Source organism: Triticum dicoccoides, chromosome 5B, assembly GCF_002162155.2.
Source record: "Triticum dicoccoides isolate Atlit2015 ecotype Zavitan chromosome 5B, WEW_v2.0, whole genome shotgun sequence".
Taxonomy (NCBI): Eukaryota; Viridiplantae; Streptophyta; class Magnoliopsida; order Poales; family Poaceae; genus Triticum; species Triticum dicoccoides.
Genome location: NC_041389.1, coordinates 122,633,438 through 122,650,776, shown reverse-complemented (window position 1 = coordinate 122,650,776; position 17,339 = coordinate 122,633,438). Strand labels below are relative to the sequence as shown.

The window sequence follows — 17,339 nt, the reverse complement described above, 5'->3', positions numbered from 1 at the left end:
GTGCCCAGGTGGGTTGTCCCCACCTGGTGGCCCCGCAGACCCTTAAACCGACGCTATAAAATCCTATTTTTCCTAAAAAAATCAGGGAGAAAGAATTATTGCATTCCACGAGACGGAGCCACCGCTATCTCCTGTTCTTCATCGGGAGGCCTGATCTTCAGTCCGTTTGGGACTCCGGAGAGGGGGGTCTTCGATCTTCGTCATCACCAACCCTTCTCCATCGCCAATTCCATGATGCTCCCCACCGAGAGTGAGTAATTCCTTCGTAGGCTCGTTGGTCGGTGAGGAGTTGGATGAGAGTCATCAAGTAATCGTGTTAGTTTTCGTAGGGCTTGCTCCCTAGTATCTACTATGTTTTGAGATTGATGTTACTATAACTTTTCCATGCTTAATGCTTGTCACTTTGGGCCCGGGTGCCCTGATTTCAGATCTGAGCCGTTTATATTATCACCATTATATCTATGTTCTAGATCCGATATTGCAAGTTATAGTCACCTAGTACGTGTTATGATCCGTCAACCCAAGAGTGACAATAGTCGGGACCACTCCCGGTGATGACCGTAGTTTGAGGAGTTCATGTATTCACCGTGTGTTAATGCTTTGTTCCGGTTCTCTATTAAAAGGAGGCCTTAATATCCCTTAGTTTCCAATAGGACCCTGCTGCCACGGGAGGGTAGGACAAAAGATGTCATGCAAGTTCTTTCCATAAGCACGTATGACTATTTATGGAATACATGCCTATATTATATTTATGAACTGGAGCTAGTGCCGTATCGCCCTAGGTTATGACAGTCACATGATGTCATCCAACAAATCACTGATCCAATGCCTACGATTTTCCTACATATTGTTCTTGCTAAGTTACTACTGCTACTGTTACTATTGCACTTGCTACAAAATCACTACTATCATTGTTACCGTTACTATTACTGCTACTACTATTATCAAAACTATCATACTACTTTGTTACTGATCACTTTGCTGCAGATAATTAATCTCCAGGTGTGGTTGAATTTACAACTCAGCTGCTAATACGTACAAATATTCTTTGGCTCCCCTTGTGTCGAATCTATAAATTTGGATTGAATACTCTACCCTCGAAAACTGTTGCGATCCCCTATACTTGTGGGTTATCACGTATGAATAAACCCCATCTTTATTCTTAATAGCAACGATATAATACGTGTCATGCCCCTTTCTGTCACTGGGATTGAGCACCACAAGATCGAACCCATTACAAAGCACCTCAACCATTGCAAGATAAATAAATCTAGTTGACCAAACCAAATCAATAGATCGGAGAGAAATACGAAGCTATAACAATCATGCATAAAAGAGTTCAGAGAAAACTCAAATAATATTCATGGATAGATCTGATCATAAACTCACAATTCATCGGATCCCAACAAACACACCGCAAAATGTCATTACACCAAATAGATCTCCAAGAACATCAAGGGAACATTGTATTGAAGATCAAAGAGAGTGAAGAAGCCATATAGCTACTAACTATGGACCCATAGGTCTGTGGTAAACTACTCACGCATCATTGAAAGGGCATCAAGGTTGATGTAGAGTCCCTCCATGATCAATTCCCCCTCCAGCAGAGTACCGAAGAAGGCCTCCAGATGGGATCTCGTGGGAACAAAAACTTGCGTCGGCGAAAAAAGTATTTCGAGTGGCTCTCTAATGTCAGGGGAATATTTGAGAATTTATAGAGGCGGAATTAGGATTGGAGGTGCCACGAGGGGCCCACAAGCCTTGGGGGCGGCCCTGGGGCGTGCCTCTCGAGGTTGTCGCTCCCCGTGTCTCATCTGGCCTTCTCTCGAACCTTCTAGTCTCTCTTCTGGTCCAGAAAAAATTAATCCAAAGTTTTCTCTTTGTTTGTACTCTGTTTGATATTGATTTCCTGAAAAGAAAAAACAGGCAAAAAACAGCAAATGGCACTGGGCACTAAGTTAATAGGTTAGTCCCAAAAAATGATATATAATTGCATATAATGGCATATAAAACATCCAAGATTGATACTAAATATCATGGAACAATCAAAAATTATAGATACATTGGAGACGTATCAGGGCACGACCAGGCACCACATTACTCTCATTGATACATCCGCATAGCTTTGTGCCCTGAATAAAACATATATCACACACCACTCATGAAGAAATGACACATGTTCATGTTTCAAAAGAGAGACAAAAGAGAGACATACTACTCGGTCATGCAGAGGGCCATCATCTAATTGCGCTCCGATGGTCTCCCTGATAGAGTTGTTGAATGCACCATCAACAACCTCACTTGGCATTAGGTCCAAGCAATCGGCACGAGTCCAAGCACCCTTGTGGATAACTCTGTACTCTTTGGGAAGCCACTCCAAATGCCTTAAATATGCCCCCTCATCGTTGTCGGCTGTGTAATCATTTTCAAATCGAGCATTCCTCTGAGCATTCCACATGTCCACCCACATAAGGTGGTGATCCTCCCAGTTCATGACACTCTTGTTGTTTTGCTGGCTCGTCCTACAAAGCATCAGAAGAATACATCAGTTTCATTTTTTATGTTGAAACTGATGGAGATCCAAATCTGTAGGGCCCAAACCAAATCACCTAGACAAGATTTTGGCTTACTCCTCATACATGCTCCGTCCAACTGCACATTTGTACACACGTTAAACGATCGCACACAAACATCTATTTCATATAATGAAAATGCGTCATAGTAAGCATTACCTGACATTACAAGAAGGCTAGTGCTGCCGAGCCCCCAGCTCCACTTAACATCCCAGTCACGAAGAGGGTCCAAGAACATCCATGAGGCTGTGTCCCCCGTGCCATCTGAAAACACCACTTGGGTCAAAAGATTCCATAAGTAAGCCCTGGTGTACCTCTCCACAACAGCCGGATTAGCATCCTCTGGGCACTCGTAAAAATGTTCTCGTAGCCACGAGAACAACACACCGGATGGCCTAGGATCCTTCTTTGTTTCATGAATCCACGGGGCAGGTTCAACACCAACCAATCTTGCAACCTATTGTCGCCACCCCTCAGACTTCACCTTCCAGTAAGAGCCCTACCCTTGATCGGAAGCCTGGAGATCATCGTAATATCCTCCAAAATGACAGTCATCTCACCAAGAGCAAGGTGAAAGGAGTGCGTCTTCGGCCTTCAACGGTCCGTAAGGGTGGTAATGGCCGTCGAGTTCAGCCATGATGGTGTGCCATTAAAGTTGAGCACAAACTGAAGAAGATCCATTATTCTAAAATAAGGCTCGTAGCGATGGTCATATTTCACAGATTCACGTGGGTTGTGGCCCCTTAACTGAAGTATTGGAGGAACCTAAAAAAACAAACGCACAATTTTGATACTTCTCTCAACTTGTCACAATATGGAAATCAAACAATGTAGATACATAATTACCTCCCCTCTTTCCACTAGCACAACACGATGCTTCTTCTCGTAATAATCATCAAGGCCAGGATATGTATCCGGCTCAAACATCCTACAAATTAAGGTGAATGGATTTGTTATGACACATGCTTAAAATTATGACCACATTGCATACAAAATCGTTTGAGAAACTACTACAAATCCACAACCACATTACCAACACCAATTCTTTTCAACCAAGTTTATCCCAAAGAATGTATTACAACTAATTATGAACATATAATCTTAGGATTCTACATAATCCAAAATAATGGTCTATCTCTAAATCCAATACTACACAAGTTCACTAAGAATACTTCAACACAAATAGTATATCTTCTTTCTAAACATAACCTAACTCAAATATTCATCAAACAAATCACAAACAACTCATCTTAGGGTTCCAGCATGTTTGAAAAAATGCATCTACAATACTCAATCTTGACTGAAAAAACGGAGGATTAGGAGGAGAATACCTCAAGCAACTCGGGGATGGTTCGATCTACTCGTTTGATGGACAAAATAGAGGATTTGGAAGGGATTTGGTGAAGGAGAAAGGAGCAGTCTTCTCTGGCGGCTAAGGAAGAACTGCCCGACCCGGGGCTGCGAGTGGGGTGGGTCCCACCCATGGCCCCGCGCGCATTAGTTAATCCAGGCCAGCAACCCCATGGTCTCTGGCATTTCAGCCTCAGCAACGCCATGGCTCATGGCGTTTCAGGCCTGCCACGTCAGCGAGCAACACTCGCCCGGGCAGACCGTGGACCAGGGCTGGAACGCGTTCTTGCTCGGCGTGTCCCTGTGGCGCGGAAACGCTCCATGGCTTGGCGTTTCTATGTCGGGCAGAAACGTCGTGGGTTGTGGCGTTGCTAAAAGAGTTAGATCGTGAAATACTTTCTTGTCGAGTTCAGTTTGCGACAAAGATCGCTGACAAGGCCAGAACAGTGATTTCGGCCGGCTGCTGTCTGCTCTACCTGTGTCGCTCCGCATAGTTTTTCAGTTCGTTTTCCATAGTTGGACCAACTAAATCTAATGGTGTGATTTCTGCGATATGTTTAAAAGTACGGGAGAATAAGAAAAATAAGCACCCACGCGTGAGGTGTAGTGAAGGCACCACTGCCAGTCAATCCCGACTGGATGGCCACGTACTACCCAAAGCAAAAGTTACCATGTGATACCAGTACCACCCAAAGCAAAAAAGTAACAAAAGTAACATCACATGTCACGCAGACACGAAACAGGCTTTCGCCCTAGGCCGGCCACTGGCTACGAGACAACGAACGCGAGGAAACATTTTCTCATGCAACGTCGAGCTCGGTCCCAGTCGACAGTCGACACGGCTCAGTGCCACACCGGCGTCTCTGCCTCGTCGTGGTAACAATGATTGGTGTAGTTTTTTAACCACAGCTAGTACTAAGTGACTAGGTAGCGAATATCAGACGCGGCTACAATCCCGAACCATCCTCCCAAAGCCCTAATGAAGTTTCTCCGCCTATAAATACCCCCGCAAACCTGAGCCATAAACCTCACCCAAAGCAGTGCCAGCCTCTCTTCTTCCTCGACTCCCTGGTCATAGCACCACACAGCTAGCTAGCTAACAATGGCGGCCTCGAAGCCCCTCGCCCTCCTGCTGCTCGTAGCTCTGTCCGCAACGGCCATGTCTGCCGCCGGTCAAGGCTGCGGCGGCCACAAGGTGACGGTGTAGAACCTGTGCGGTGTAAGACAATAGGCTTTGGGGAAACCGGCACAACCCTCTAGGGGTGGCCTATCACATATATATAATGAGGTGGTATACAACGTTACAATATACACATGTAAATACAGTCTAACACCCTCCCTCAATCTTAGCCACTTTCTAATGAATCTAGAAGGGTAAGATTGCGCTTGCAAGTCTCAAACTGTGACAAAGGCAATGGCTTGGTGAAGATGTCAGCAAGTTGATCCTTGGAAGAAATAAACTTGATCTGTAGTTGCTTCTGAGAGACACGTTCACGCACAAAGTGATAGTCAACTTCAATGTGTTTCGTTCGGGCATGGAATACCGGATTTGCAGAAAGGTATGTAGCACCGATGTTATCACACCAAAGAACAGGAGGCTGTGATTGGGGTATACTTAACTCCTGAAGCAAGGACTGTACCCAGATAATCTCTGATGTGGCATTGGCCACAGCCTTATACTCAGCCTCAGTACTGCTACGCGAGACAGTAGCCTGTTTCCGAGCACTCCAAGCAATCAGGTTAGAGCCAAAGAAGACAGCATAACCCCCCGTGGATCGCCTGTCATCCGGATTGCCAGCCCAGTCTGCATCAGAATATGCTGAAAGACAACCAGAGTCAGACGGCCGAATATGCAAACCATGAGCCACCGTGAAACGAATATAGCGCAAAATCCGCTTAACAGCAGACCAATGAGTGTCACGGGGTGACTGCAGATACTGGCAGACTCGGTTAACAGCATAGGAAATGTCTGGTCACGTGATCGTCAAGTACTGGAGCCCACCAACAATACTCCGGTACTCGGTCGCATCAGAAGAAGAAAGAAGCACACCATCAACAGCATTGAGCTTATCAGTGGTAGACATGGGTGTAGTCGTCGGTTTGCACTTAAGCATCCCAGCTCGCTGCAACAAATCCAGAGAGTACTTCTTCTGCGTCATAACAAGGCCAGCAGCACGAGAAGTAACCTCCACACCAAGAAAGTAATGAAGCTTCCCAAGGTCCTTGACCGCAAAATCAGCACCAAGTGAGCGAACAAGCGCAGTAGCAGCCGACTGAGAGGAGCTGACCAAAATGATATCATCTACATAGACCAACAAGTACATAGTAACCTCAGGCCTTTGAAGAAGAAACAATGAGGAGTCAGCAGTTGATGATGCAAAACCATGAGCATGAAGAGCCATTGCAAGACGAGCATGCCAAGCACGAGGAGCCTGCTTCAGACCATAAATTGCCTTGGACAGACGACAGAGATGATCAGGGCGATCCGGATCAGAGAAACCCGGAGGCTGGCGCATGTAAACCTCCTCCGCCAAGACACCATGAAGAAAAGCATTTTGAACATCAAGCTGACGAAGAAACCAACCTCGAGTAACAGCCAGAGAGAGAAGAAGTCTGATGGTAGTAGGCTTGACCACTGGACTGAAGGTGTCTTCATAGTCAAGTCCAAAACGCTGTCGAAAACCACGAGCAACCAGACGAGCCTTATAGCGCTCAATGGACCCATCAGAATGCCTCTTCACTTTGAAAACCCATTTGGAAACAATGACATTTACCCGTGATTGTGGAGGAACAAGAGTCCATGTCTGATTGCGAAGAAGCGCTTGATACTCCTGCTCCATGGCCTCTCTCCAATGAGGAATGCGCATAGCAGCTTGATACGTGCGTGGCTCAGAGGATGGATCTACGAGAGCAGCAGACATGCACGCCGCTAACCAAGCAACTGTGCCATCGTGACGTTGCTTAGGCTGAAAAATGCCACTCCGACTGCGCGTATGTGGACGTAGAGCAGCAGCAGGAGCCGGCGGAGGCGAAGGTGACGGAGACGTGACGGTCGCCGGAGATGCAGGAATCACCTCAGGCGAGCTCGGGACAGACGACTCCGGGCTGCATGGCGAAGACTGGCCCGACGACAGGGGCTGAGAGGCCATGGGCAAACCGAGGGTGGGCGAGGCCAGCTCCGGTGACACCGGCCCAGACGGCCTTGGCGAGGCGAGAGCAGGCGAGGCCGGCCCTGGTGAGAAGGGCCCAGACACCCTGGGCGAGGCAGGGGCGGGCGAGGCCAGGCCTGGTGATGACTGCCTCGATGCCCTGGGCGAGACGGGGACCGAGGAGGCCGGCCCAGTCGGCGGGGTTGAAGGGCGCGACGATGGCGAAGGCAGCCCAGAAGCCAGAGGCGACCGGGCCAGGACGTCGATCGGCCGTGCATGAGCACGGAAACCGAGGCCATGCAGGGGCGCCATGTGCTCCTCGTGCACAACAGAAGGTGCCGAGGATGAAGGCGATGGCGACGAAGAGGAAGATGGCGCTTCCAGAATCTCCAAACGAGCCCCACGACCAGTGCCTGCACCATGGTTAGGCAACAATAGAGGAGAATATGCAACATCATCAAATTGGTCAGAAGCAACAGAGGATGAATGCATGACAGGTGGCTCGGTAGTGGACACAGGGAGTTTGGCAAAGGGAAAAACATGCTCATCAAACACAACATCCCGAGAGATGTAGACACGATTAGTGGGAACATGAAGACATTTGTATCCTTTATGAAGAGAGCTATAACCAAGAAAAACACACTTCTTGGAACGAAACTCGAGCTTACGCTTGTTATATGGACGAAGATGGGGCCAGCAAGCACACCCAAACACCTTGAGAAAGGTGTAGTCCGGTTGTTCATTAAGGAGAACTTCAATGGGAGTCTTCATATTCAAAACACGAGTGGGAGTATGATTGATGAGAAAACATGCAATGGTGAAAGCATCACTCCAAAAACGAAACGGAACAGATGCATGGGCCAAAAGAGTCAGACCAGCTTCAACAATGTGACGATGCTTACGTTCTACTGAATCATTCTGCTGATGTGTATGTGGACATGCTAAACGATGAGTGATCCCAAGTGACTGAAAGAAGGAGTTGAGGTTGCGATACTCGCCACCCCAGTCCGACTGAACATGAACAATTTTGTGCTTGAGAAGGCGTTCAACATGTTTTTGGAACTGAACAAAAATGTCAAACACATCAGATTTACGTTTGATAAGATAAAGCCAGGTGAAGCGGCTGTAAGCATCAACAAAACTGATATAATAATTATGACCACTAACAGAAGTCTGAGCAGGACCCCATACATCTGAAAACACAAGTTCTAAAGGATGTTTCACCTCACGACTGGACTCCGAAAAAGGAAGTTGATGACTCTTCCCCTGCTGACAAGCATCACACACTGCTACATCTTTATTACTAGACACACTAGGAAGCTCATGACGACGCAAAACATGCCGGACAATAGGTGTGGCCGGGTCACCAAGACGAGCATGCCACTGTGACGGAGATACCCGAACTTCACTGAAGACGCGAGCGACGCCAGGATGCTCCAGACGATAGAGACCTTGGCAGAGCCGCCCACTAAGAAGAATGTCCCTCGTGCCCCGATCCTTAATAAAAAGATCAAAAGGATGAAATTCACAAAGCACATTATTATCACGAGTGAGTTTAGGAACTGAAAGAAGATTACGTGTCACAGATGGAACTCGAAGAACATTGCGAAGTTGAAGACTCCTATTGGCATGTCTAGTGAGAAGTGATGCTTGACCAATATGAGAGATGTGCATACCTGCTCCATTGGCGGTGTGGATCTTGTCGGAGCCATGGTAGGGTTCACGAGTGTGAAGCTTCCCCATCTCACTGGTCAGGTGCTCTGTCGCCCCAGAGTCCATGTACCAGTGGGGATCAATGGAGTAGGACTGAGTGTGTTCCTGTGGCTTCTGCGGCGGCGGACGATCAGCCATGGCGACCTGACGAGCAAAGTTGCGTGTATCCTTCCCGTCATTGCCAAGACCAAGAAAACCCCGCTGGAAGCGCTTGTGACACTTCGAGGCCCAGTGCCCATCGCGACCACAAAGCTGGCACACACGTGGACCGCCAGCCCCTGGTAGCGTCGTAGTAGGAGGAGGGGCCGAGGCGGGTGGTGGTGACTGCCCCGAAGGAGCCATGGATGAAGCAGAGGAGCGACCACCCTTGGTGGCGGCGTTTGCCGAGAGGGCGCCGTTGCCCCTGGATCGGCGCGTCTCGACTCGTTGCTCAGTAAGCAGGAGGCGTGAAAAGACCTCGTGTGCTGGCATGGGCGTGGAGTTGCCCCTCTCATTGATGATCTCGACTAGGGCGTCATACTCCTCATCAAGACCATTGACAATAAACGAGTTGAACTCGGAGTCGGTGAGGGGCTGTCCAATGGAGGCCAGCGTGTCGGCGAGACTCTTGACTTTGTTGTAGAACTCAGTGGCGGTGGAGTCAAGCTTCTGACACTCCCCAAGTTGGCGACGGAGTTCAGATACACGAGCTTGCGACTGTGCCGCAAACGAGCGCTCAAGAATAGTCCATGCCTCGTGGGACGTCTTGGCGAAGACAACAAGCCCAGCAACGGCCGGAGAGAGCGACCCCTGGATGGAGGAGAGGTTCGCCTGATCCTGCCCTGTCCAGACACGGTGAGCCGGATTATAGACCGGACCATGCACGCTATCAACCAGCGCAGGAGGGCAAGGGAGAGAGCCGTCGACATAGCCAAGCAGGTAGTGACTCCCAAGAAGCGGAAGAACCTGCGCGCGCCAGAAGATGTAATTATCCGACGACAACTTGATGATGATGAGATGGCCAAAGTGAAACGGCGGCGGCGGCTGCGATCCCATCGAGGAGACTGGCTGAGGTGAGAACACCGTGGAGACAGTCGGAGGGGCAGCCGGCGCGGTGACAGAGGGCGCGATGGCCGCGGTTGACGCCGCGAAGCCTGCCAGCGCGACGTCCTCCGCCACCAGCGGCGCAGTGGCCGAGGGCGCGACAGCCGCAGTTGACGGGGTGGCGGTGGTGTGGGCCACAAGCGCCTGCCCGGGTGAAGTAGCAGCCGGCGGGAGCGCAAAGAGGGAGCCGACGCTCCGTGTCCCGATCGGCGCCTGAAGGGAGGCGTCATCCAGCGGCCTCGAGAGAAGTGCCGCGAGGGAGGCCGGCAGAAAACCGGTGGCGGTGGAGCCGGACGCAGCGGCGGACGTCATAGCAGTCGGGCGACGGCGGCGGCGGTGGCGGCGGCGGCGGTTTAGGGTTTTTAGTCGGAAGCGGACGTAACCTAGCGTGATACCATGTAAGACAATAGGCTTTGGGGAGAACCGGCACAACCCTCTAGGGGTGGCCTATCACATATATATATAATGAGGTGGTATACAACGTTACAATATACACATGTAAATACAGTCTAACATGCGGCCACGACTTGAACCTGGGTATGGCGGCGGTGGCGGACAGCAAGGTCCTCTTCCCCAACGGCTGGCTGCTCCCCAACGGGAAGCACGAGTCGTTCGACGTGTGCTCGTGGTCCGGGAGCGTGTCGGCGCAGGGCGCCGCCGTGGCCAAGTTCCACCTGGGCCACGACGGCGGGGCGTACTACGAGGTGAGCACCGACCAGGCCAACATGCCCATCCGCGTCTCCGTCACCCCGCACGGGAGCCCGCTGCAGGGGCACTGCCCCACCGCCGGATGCAACAGCGGCAACCACTGCTTCGAGCACTCCGTCCCCGGCGGCAACTGCCACGGCGTCACCGAGATCAAGATCGTCTACTACAACCCATAGATCGATCCATCCATCGCCCGTCTAGCTAGCTGCCGCACCTGCTTAGTAGTGTTGAATAATGTTGCAGCTGTTTCAGGTTAATCTGTTGTGTGTTCCAACGAGGTGCCAGTAGATTGTACCGTCGTCAGTCGTGTGTACTAGTGTCGGATTTGCAGTTTAACTAGCTGTGTTTGCATGGATGTAGTATGAGCTTAGCTCAAATGCAAATGTTTGCGTGTCGTGATTTGTTGGTCCGACATATAAGTACCGATCTTATTTCTACGCGCCTAAATTAAGTACTAGCTGGATTTGCTTTGTTGCTTGTGTTGTGTTCGGCAGTTTGAGCTGGATTTGGGAGAATGCACTTCCTGAATATGAACCCGCTTGTTAAAAATGCGTTTTAAATGGTTTTAAATTGTTAAAAAAAATTCAAAACAATATTTCATGTGTACATGTTCGCACTATATGTGCGCGGCACAAAGTATTATGAAAAAACGCCTTTTTTATTTTGTCTCCGTAAAAAAGAAAAACCTCAGTGCTTCTAAATAGTGATTCATGACACATTTGTTTTGCACATGCCAAAGAAGAAGCTATTTTCCCGCAAAACTTTTGTGCATACATGAACGTGGAGATGTATGCTTGCAACTTTTTTTCAGATTTTTTTCGCATTTAGAAATGTGTTTTCAAAGTGGGTTCATATGTATCCGGATTCCTCCATGTATTTTCCTGGATTTGACCCATAGGACAGTACGTAGATCCTATGTATTGGACATATATTTCGCGAGGCCTATATGTCGTGAAATCACTATTTAAGAGGTACCCCTTACAAAGGTCACCCAACTTTCTGTGATGTGTGTCACTTGTGGCAACATGAGTGTTTTTTTCTTTTTTGTAGATTCGTTTATTCAAAATATTTTATCTTTAGAATCGTGTGACCGAATTCCGAACCGTTTCACCGTTGGATTTCTCGCATCAAGATCTTCGAAACTAGATCACATGTTAATCGCTTTCACATTTTTTTTAAAAAAATCAAAAACAAAAAAAATCACATAAACAAAAATCAAAATCTAAGAAATTCAGTAACCAAAAACACCGATAACAAAACAACGGAAGAAAATACCAGAGCCTAGAAGCACGGTTGCGGTTTTTCACTTCTTTTTCAAGAAGTACAGTTTTTTTTACCTGAGAAAACACAGGTGTGCTTCTCGCGGAAGCACATCTATACTTCTCGTGGGAGCATACATTATTTGTTTCGAGAAGCATAGTTGTGTTTCTCGCGGAAGCAAACTCGTGCTTCTCGTGAAAGTACACATTTTTTTTCCTTTTTCGAGAAGCACAACTCGCGGAAGCAAATTTGTGCTACCACGATAATTAAATCTGTGTTTCTCATGCAAGCACATTTTTTTTCGAGAAGCACAACTGTGCTTGAAACAAATCTCCAAACCGTAGAGAAAATCAGGCAAAACCCAAAAAGAAAAAGAAAAACTCATCTATAACATAAAAACACGAACAAATAAATATATCAATCAAAATCCAGAGGGAGCGCTGTGAATGTGCCATGTGGCGGCGGCTGAAATTGTATAAACATATTTTAAATTTGCATGGATGTTTTATGGAAACAAGCAATTATTTTTAAATGTCATGTAATGTTTTTAATGGAAATACACATTTGGAACCCACTGGAACATTTTTTTCATTGTATATAAACGTTTTTACTAAATGACATGAATTTTTTGAAGCCCAGGAGTATTTCCGTAAAATGTAACATACATTTGTATGACAAGAATAATTTTGTTACACTGGATACAACTTTTCTATAATTTCGTATATTTTTTTGAAACGCACGAACATTTTGTCATTCACAAATTTTTTTCTGAAAGTTATCAACATTTTTTAAAACTATGCTAACTAATGTTTATACTATGTCAAATTTTATTCAAATTTGTGTTTTAAATTTCTTAAGTATTTTTTTTCTATGTATGCATTTGTTTTAAATATAAAATAAAAGTAAAAAAGAGGAAAAAAGTAAATTCTAGTGATGCCAGCATGACGTGCCACGTCCTACTAGGTCGGCCCACCACCACGCCCTGCAGGCGAGGCACTGTGCCTCGCTGTAAGCGGCACATATTGCTAAAAAAAATGTAAACGGCACATAGGCCAATACTTGGACTTCGTTTGTTTTTAATCATCAGTATATGGAGATGCTAAGCTAAGAAAAACGAGGATGCCCCATTACCGTGCCCACCCATAGTCTAAACTAAAATAACAGTAATAAATGTATAGTAATATCATACTCCCTTCATTCCATAATCTAGTGTGCATCGATTTGATCAACAAGTTTTTGGAGGAAATCATTTACATCTAGAATGCCAAACATATAAGATTAGATTCATTATAAGGATTAGTTTCGTATTTTATATATTTGGTATTCTAGATAAATAGTTTTCTCTACAAATCTTGATCAAAGTTTGCAAAGTTTAACTTCTCAAAAGATGTACACGCACCGCAATATAGAGCAGAGAGTGTACATTTCTTTATGGCAAATACGCAAAGAATGCCTATCTTTCCGTTGATAGAAAAAAAGAGAATGAGTACAAGTAAGGTACTCCCTTGGTCCCATAATATAAAAGCGTTTTTGACACTAATGTAGTGTAAAAAACGCTCTTATATTATGGGATGGAGGGAGTACTACACATGCACGAATACAAGGTGGCGTGAACACGGTACCCAGTGCAGACATGCAAGAGGTGCTCGGCCCGAACATGCAAACAACACAGCTACACCCCAAGCTTGAGGGCAGTCTGAACCTACATGACGTCCTGAAGGAAATATGCCCTAGAGGCAATAATAAAGTTGTTATTTATATTTCCTTATATCATGATAAATATCTATTATTCATGCTAGAATTGTATTAACCGGAAACTTGATACATGTGTGGATACATAGACAAAACATAGTGTTCCTAGTAAGCCTCTACTAGACAAGTTTGTTAATTAAAGATGGATAAGTTTCCTAACCATAGACATGTGTTGTCATTTGATGAACGAGATCACATCATTCGGAGAATGATGTGATGGACAAGACCCATCTGTTAGCTTAGCAGAATGATCATTAATTTTATTGCTACTGCTTTCTTCATGACTTATACACATTCCTTTGACTATGAGATTATGCAACTCCCGAATATCGGAGGAATACCTTGTGTGCTATCAAACGTCACAACGTAAATGGGTGATTATAAAGATGCTCTACAGATATCCCCCAAGGTGTTTTGTTGGGTTGGCATAGATTGAGATTAGGATTTGTCACTTCGAGTATCGGAGAAGTATCTCTAGGCCCTCTCGGTAATGCACATCATAATAAGCCTTGCAAGCAATGTGACTAATGAGTTAGTTATGGGATGATGCATTACAGAACGAGTAAAGAGACTTGCCGGTAACAAGATTGAACTAGGTATAAGGATACCGACAATCAAATCTCGGGCAAGTAACACACCGACTGACAAAGGGAATTACGTATGTTGTCATAAAGGTTCGACCGATAGAGATCTTCGTGGAATATGTAGGAACCAATATGGGCATCCAGGTCCCGCTATTGGTTATTAACCGAAGAGGCATCTCAGTCATGTCTACATCATTCTCAAACGCGTAGGGTGCACACGCTTAACGCTCGTTGACGATATAGTACTATATGAGTTATGTGAGATGGTGACCGAATGTTGTTCGGAGTCCCGGATGAGATCACGGACATGACGAGGAATCTCGAAATGGTCGAGAGGTAGAGATTGATGCATTACAGAACGAGTAAAGAGACTTGCCAGTTACAAGATTGAACTAGGTATAAGGATACCGACGATCGGATCTCGGACAAGTAACATACCGATGACAAAGGGAATAACGTATCTTGTCATTACGGTTCGACCGATAAAGATCTTCGTAGAATATGTGGGAGCCAATATGAGCATCCAGGTTCCATTATTGGTTATTTACCGGAGAGGTGTCTCGGACATGTCTACATAGTTCTCGAACCTGTAGGGTCCGCACGCTTAACATTCGATGACGATTTTTATTATGAGTTATGTGTTTTGGTGACCGAAGATTGTTCGGAGCTCCGGTTGAGATCACAGACATGAAGAGGAGTCTCGAAATGGTCGAGAGGTAAAGATTGATATATTGGATGATAGTATTCGGACACCGGAATGGTTCCGGATCGTTTCAGGTATTTTTTGGAGTACCGGGAGGGTACCGGAACCCCACGGGGAAAGTAATGGGCCTCATGGGCCATAGGGGAGAGAGGAGACAACCCACAAGGGGTGGCCGCTCCCCCATGGGAGTCTGAATTGGACTAGGGAGGGGGCGGTGCCCCCTTTCCTTCCCCTCCTCCCTCTCCTTTCCCCCTTTCCCCCTCCGGAAGAAGGAAAAAGGGGGGCCGAATCCTACTAGGACTGGAGTCCTAGTAGGACTCCCCTCTCCCTGGCGCGCCCCTGGTGGCAAGCCTCCTCCCCTCCTCCTTTATATATGGGGGCAGGGGGGCACCCCAAAGGACATCAATTGTTCTCTTAGCCGTGTGCGGTGCCCCCCTTCACAGTTTACTCCTCTGGTCATATTGTCATAGTGCTTAGGCGAAGCCCTGCGCGGCTCATATCACCATCATCGTCACCACGCCGTCGTGCTGACGAATCTCTCCCTCGACACTTTGCTGGATAAAGAGTTAGAGGGACGTCATCGAGCTGAAAGTGTGCAGAACTCAGAGGTGCAGTACGTTCGGTGCTTGATCGGTTGAATCGAGAAGACGTTCGACTACATCAACCACGTTAAGCTAACGCTTCCGCTTTCGGTCTATGAGGATACGTGGACACACTCTCCCCCTCTCGTTGCTATGCTCCTAGATAGATCTTGCGTGGTCGTAGGAATTTTTTTGAAATTACATGCTACGTTCCCCAACAGTGGCATCCGAGCCAGGTCTATGTGTAGATGATATGCACGAGTAGAACACAAAAAGTTGTGGGCGATGATAGTCATACTGCTTACCACCAACATCTTATTTTGATACGGCGGTATTGTTGGATAAAGCGGCCCGGACCGACCTTACATGACCACGTTCATGAGACGGGTTCCACCGACAGACATGCAACTAGTTTTGCATAAAGGTGGCTGGCGGGTGTCTATTTCTCCAACTTTAGTTGAATCAAATTTGACTATGGCCGGTCCTTATTGAAGGTTAAAACAGCAAACTTGACGAAACATCATTGTGGTTTTGATGCGTAGGTAAGAATGGTTCTTGCTAGAAGCCCGTAGCAGCCACGTAAAACTTGCAACAACAAAGTAGAGGACGTCTAACTTGTTTTTGCAGGGCATGTTGTGATGTGATATGGTCAAAACATGATATGATATATGTTGATGTATGAGATGATCATGTTTTGTAGAAGTTATCGGCAACTGGCAGGAGCCTTATGGTTGTCGCTTTATTGTATGAGATGCACATGCCATGTAATTGCTTTACTTTATCACTATGCGTTACCGATAGTTGTAGAAGCAATAGTTGGTGAAACAACCACAACGCTACGATGGAGATCAAGGTGTGAAGCCGGAGACGATGGAGATCATGACGGTGCTTTGGAGATGGAGATCCAACGCACAAGATGATGATGGTCATATCATGTCACATATTTTGATTGCATGTGATGTTTTTATGCATCTTATTTTGCTTAGTACGACGGTAGCATTATAACATGATCCCTTACTAAAATTTCAAGGTATAAGTGTTCTCTCTGTTGTGACAGTTCGTCGTGTCGAGATACCATGTGATGATCGGGTGTGATAAGCTCTATGTTCACATACAACGGGTGCAAGATAGTTTTGCACGTGCGGAATACTCGTGTTAAACTTGACGAGCCTAGCATGTACAGACATGGCCTCGGAACGCTGAAGACCGAAAGGTCAAACGTGAATCATATAGTAGATATGATCAACATAGAGATGTTCACCATTGAAAACTACTCCATCTCACGTGATGATCGGAAATGGTTTAGTTGATTTGGATCACGTGATCATTTAGATGACTCAAGGGATGTCTATCAAAGTGGGAGTTCTTAAGTAATATGATTAATTGAACTTAATTTATCATGAACTTAGTCCTGATAGTTTTTGCATATCTATGTTGTAGATCAATGGCCCGTGCTACCGTTCCCTTGAATTTTAATGAGTTCCTAGAGAAACCTAAGATGAAAGATGATGGCAGCAACTACACGGACTGGGTCTGTAACTTGAGGATTATCCTCATTGCTGCACAAAAGAATTATATCCTTGATGCACCGCTAGGTGCAAGGCCTGCTGCACGAGCAGATGCTGATGTTATGAACATCTGGCAAGCTCGATCTGATGACTACTCGATAGTTCAGTGTGGCATGCTTTACGAATTAGAATCGGGACTTCAAAGACATTTTTAACGTCATGGAGCATATGAGATGTTCCAAGAGTTGAAGTTAATATTTCAAGCAAATGCCCGAGTTAAGAGATATCAAGTCTCCAACAAGCTCTATAGCTGCAAGATGGAGGAGAACAGTTCTGTCAGTGAACACATACTCAGAATGTCTGGGTACCATAACA

The 17,339-nt window shown here is 46.4% G+C and overlaps 1 pseudogene; it reads left to right on the top strand.

Annotated features, from left to right (window-relative positions):
* The first annotated feature begins 4,935 nt into the window (after positions 1–4,935).
* Positions 4,936–11,047, top strand: LOC119305276 (annotated as a pseudogene).
* Positions 11,048–17,339: the final 6,292 nt, after the last annotated feature.